Here is a 5,000-nt window from a genome sequence, read left to right on the forward strand (position 1 = left end):
GAATGTGTGTATGGTGTGTGTGTGTGGAATGTGTGTGGTGTGTGTGTGTGGAATGTGTGTATGGTGTTTCTGTGGAATCTGTGTGGTGTATGTGTGTGTGTATGTGTGTGGTGTGTGTGTGTGTGGAATGTGTGGTGTGTGTGTGTGTGTGTAATGTGTGTGTGTGTGTGTGTGGTGTGTGTGTGTGGAATGTGTGTATGTGTGTGTGTGTTGTGTGTGTGTGGTGTGTGTGTGTGTGTGTGGTGTGTGTGTGTGTGTGTGGTGTGTGTGTGGTGTGTGTGTGTGTGGAATGTGTGTGTGTGTGTGTGTGTGTGGAATGTGTGTGTGTCTGTGTGTGTGTGTGTGTGTGCATGTCTGCTGCTGTTATTAAAACATGACGATTATTTTCTTCAGTGTTTTATTGCTCTTATTCCACAGAAGAGAACGAACAATCCCGATGTTAGTTATAATGACACGTCATACTTTTATCCATTTAATGTTGTGGACTTAAGTTATTGTGCTTATAACAATAAGAGCGTTTCTATAGTAACAGCTCATTCACAGAGCTGTGGATTTCTAGCTATGTTTCTATGGTAACAAGCATAATGAGCTGTAGTATAAGAGTAATAAAACATTTCAGGATGTGTGTTGTTTCTGAAACACTGTAACACACACACACACACACACACACACACACACACACACACATACACACAGTGTTCTGTTGTTTAACTAGTTCATTACACTTTCACGCCTGAATTCCCACGTCTCTTTTCTGAACACTATGACTGATTGTAACTGGTTGTGGTGTTTATTACAGCTCTGCCTCTTTACGAGCCTCAGCATCACGCCGCTAACAGATGACATGTTATATTAAAGAAGATGTACACATTTCCCGCCGGCTCTGTTTAATCTAATTTTACACTCCGTTAGTTGCCTCTGTCTCTGATCGTGAATCATTAGGCCTCATTTTATAATTAACTCGTGTCACCTGCAGGCCCGGTGGGTTCTACCTCTGTGTCTGTGTGAAACTGAGCAGATTCAGGAGGAACTGTGGGAAAGAGATGCAGATGAAAGGCTTTTATCACGTCGTCACATTTAAAGAATTGAATTCAAATTTAACAAAGCAGGAAATTGAGCTCTTTAAATCATTATTTTAACTGAATAAATTGCTGGTTAATTCCCCAAGAATCACATTTTAATTTGTTTAGAGAAGCAAAAGCACCTGAGGGTCAAAATGGAATCATTTGCTAAAGTTTTTCGAAGATGTTTTAATGAAGTCAAGCACAAGAATGTGTTCAGTGAGCAATATAATATTAATATAATAATAACAGCGGGGGGCACGGTGGCTTAGTGGTTAGCATGTTCGCCTCACACCTCACTTGTGTGTGTGGAGTTTGCATGTTCTCCCCATGCCTCGGGGGTTTCCTCCGGGTACTCCGGTTTCCTCCCCCGGTCCAAAGACATGCATGGTAGGTTGATTGGCATCTCTGGAAAATTGTCCGTAGTGTGTGATTGCGTGAGTGAATGAGAGTGTGTGTGTGTGTGTGTGCCCTGCGATGGGTTGGCACTCCGTCCAGGGTGTATCCTGCCTTGATGCCCGATGACGCCTGAGATAGGCACAGGCTCCCCGTGACCCGAGGTAGTTCGGATAAGCGGTAGAAGATGGATGAGTGAATGCATTAATTAAAGCAGTCTGTTTTTGACAACCTGCATGTATGTGGTTTAAAAGTGATCTGTCTTATTAGTTCTGTCAGGACATAACACTTCCTAAAGTACAGAAAATGAACCACGGTGTATGACATACAGGACCGTTAAGCTTTCAGATGGAGAGGATTTGTTGTCAGGTGACAGAAGAGTGACAGATCAGATCAGACCTCTCTACTGTTGTGTGCTTCTGGAACATCTCTCAGAAATATCAGTCAATATAATCTGCTCTCTTCTTCTTAAAGTTGTCGAATGTGGATGATTTCCTGGTGATTCATGATTCATTCATCTCCAGAAAATCAACAGGAAATTCAGGTAAAAACAAAATAAAACAAAACAAATCGTTTGCTTTCGTTTACAGAGTCTCATATGAGCTCCTGATACAGTACATCAGCAGGTGCACAGCGACATGTACTGTAGATCAGCGGTGTCCGGTCTTATCCACAAAGGGCCGGTGTGGGTGCAGGTTTTCATTCCAACCAAGCAGAAACTGATGTAGATCATTGATCATGATCATGTAGATCATTACCTTAATTGTAGATCATGTAGATCATTACCTTAATTGGAGTTTTTTGTAATTAGCTAATGGCACAGAGCAAAATGACAGAATATAATTAGCTGTACATGTTGTATTTCAGGAGAAATCCTCTTCTTTCTTTCTGACTTCAGTAACTTTAGGCTTTAACTTTACTCAATACTCTGAGACACTGTTTTAAATGCAAACACTGCTACTAATACTACGGCTCCCACTGCTGCTATTAACGCTGCTATTACTGCACATATTACTAGCACCACCACCGGTACTGCTACTAGTATAACTAAACCTCCTCCTAGTATTATTACATTTAAATTTATGTCATGTGGCAGATTCTCTTTTCATTTATACACCTGAGCAGTTAAAGGTAAAGTCCAAGAGTACAGCAGAGCTACATCCTAACCACTGAGCTAACTTAAAGACTTAATACTGCTACTAATACTAACACTACTAATGCATCTCCAACACTACTATTACTATTACTACTCATTCTATGGCTCATAGAAATAGTACAGAATCCTGTTCGCTTATGTTAGGTGTCAGAGTTCGATTATAAATCGTATTGAAATGGTTTTGTATGTACTGTACACAAGCCTTTTGTGGTCTAATATTCGGTCCTATGAGACATGCACGTCTGTATCTTTATAACTGCTGCCCACTTACACATACATGAGCTCATAGTGTAGACATGAATGATTGGTTAATACCACTGTGATTGACAGGTGATTGAGTTTATGCCCCGCCCACCCCGAGAGCACAGTCGATTACTTTAGCACTGATGGTTGTGGTATAATCAGGAGGTGAACTCATGATCTCCTGACATTATGCTGAAAGCTTTGCCCCCTTCCACCCCATGTCCCTGGAGCCCCTGCAGATCCCTCCATTTGCACATGCGTTTGTCTGTCCTGAACTCTGAGCCTGAGCCCTTCAGTGGTGTAATTATCGTTAATTGCCCCCACAGTGGGACCATTTTGGTGGGATATTTTTACATCATAACACGTTTGTTTGTGTTTTGACACCAGACACCAACACGCTGTCAGCTTCTATGGCTAATAGAGAAGGAAGCGATTGAAGTGTCAGCACATTTCCTGAGAACGTGTGGCATCTTTATTTCAGCTGTATGCTGTTTCTGCAGCTTTATTGTGGAATCAAAAAGCTTCTCTGATTAATGCCTGCGTCCATTAATACAAACATCAAACCCTGACTGAGTAAGTAACAGATCAGAGCGTCATCCAATCAGAGTTCTGTTTCTTAGAGTTACACATGCTGGAATTATTGGCACCTTTCATGGTGATGATTTAAATGAATAAAGAGAAATACGATGACTGAGACTCTTCCTGTTTCTCAGTCCTTTGTTCTCTACACAGTGTGTCGTAGGACTGAGAAACAGGAAGAGTCTCAGTCATCATATTTCTCTTTATTCATTTAAATCATCACCATGAAAGGTGCCAATAATTCCAGCATGTGTAACTTTAAGAAACAGAACTTGCATTGCAGTAATCTGTACACTACAGTAATCTGTACATTGCAGTAATCTGTACACTACAGTAATCTGTACACTACAGTAATCTGTACATTGCAGTAATCTGTACACTACAGTAATCTATACACTACAGTAATCTGTACATTGCAGTAATCTGTACATTGCAGTAATCTGTACACTACAGTAATCTATACACTACAGTAATCTGTACATTGCAGTAATCTGTACATTGCAGTAATCTATACACTACAGTAATCTGTACATTGCAGTAATCTGTACACTACAGTAATCTGTACATTGCAGTAATCTGTACACTACAGTAATCTGTACACTACAGTAATCTGTACATTGCAGTAATCTGTACACTACAGTAATCTATACACTACAGTAATCTGTACATTGCAGTAATCTGTACATTGCAGTAATCTATACACTACAGTAATCTGTACATTGCAGTAATCTGTACACTACAGTAATCTGTACATTGCAGTAATCTGTACACTACATTAATCTGTACACTACAGTAATCTGTACATTGCAGTAATCTGTACACTTCTTTATTTAGTGGAGGTCAGTAATATATACACTTTAATATTTTGTCCACTTCATGATTCTGGACACACTGGTATTCAGTAAGACGTCAGTATTTTATACACGTCGGTTCTCCTTTTTACATTTCAGTTTTCATTGAAGGCTGTTTTCTGTTATCTGATTGGTCAGGATGTGTGTCTTGTTTTAGTACAACTCATCAGCGTGGACACTGCTTTTCACCTGGAGGGTTAACATTAGAGAGTGAGAGAGAGTGAGAGAGTGAGTTAGAGAGTGAGAGAAGGAGAGGGAGCGTGAGAGAGAGGGATAGTGTGAGAGTGAGAGGGGAGTGAGAGAGTGACAGAGTGAGAGGGAGAGGGAGAAATAGTAAGAGCGAGTGAGAGGGAGAGTGAGAGAGTGAATAAGAGAGTGAGCGTGAGAGAGTGAATGAGAGAGTGAATGAGAGAGTGAATGAGAGAAGGAGAGAGAGAGAGAGAGAGAGAGAGAGAGAGAGAGAGAGAGAGAGAGAGAGAGAGAGAGAGAGAGGGAGGGAGAGAGAGAGAGGGAGAGAGAGTGAGAGAGTGAATAAGAGAGTGAGAGTGAGAGAGTGAATGAGAGAGTGAATGAGAGAGTGAATGAGAGAAGGAGAGAGAGAGAGAGAGAGAGAGAGAGAGAGGGAGGGAGAGAGAGAGAGGGAGAGAGAGTGAGAGAGTGAATAAGAGAGTGAGAGTGAGAGAGTGAATGAGAGAGTGAATGAGAGAGTGAATG

The 5,000-nt window shown here is 41.1% G+C and overlaps 1 protein-coding gene across 2 annotated transcripts in view; it reads left to right on the forward strand.

Annotated features, from left to right (window-relative positions):
- The window catches only part of tspan4a (tetraspanin 4a), a 101,815-nt gene that overhangs the window by 9,207 nt on the left and 87,608 nt on the right, over positions 1–5,000 (forward strand). The window contains exon 1 of one of the 2 annotated variants that reach the window (XM_060878517.1): positions 3,387–3,429. The exons of the other annotated variant lie outside the window; for it this stretch is intronic. The gene's annotated coding sequence lies outside the window, so the exon portion shown is untranslated. Of the gene's footprint in view, positions 1–3,386; positions 3,430–5,000 lie in introns of those variants that run through there. 2 annotated transcript variants of the gene reach the window in all.

The sequence above is a fragment of the Tachysurus vachellii genome, chromosome 9, assembly GCF_030014155.1.
Source record: "Tachysurus vachellii isolate PV-2020 chromosome 9, HZAU_Pvac_v1, whole genome shotgun sequence".
NCBI lineage: Eukaryota > Metazoa > Chordata > Actinopteri > Siluriformes > Bagridae > Tachysurus > Tachysurus vachellii.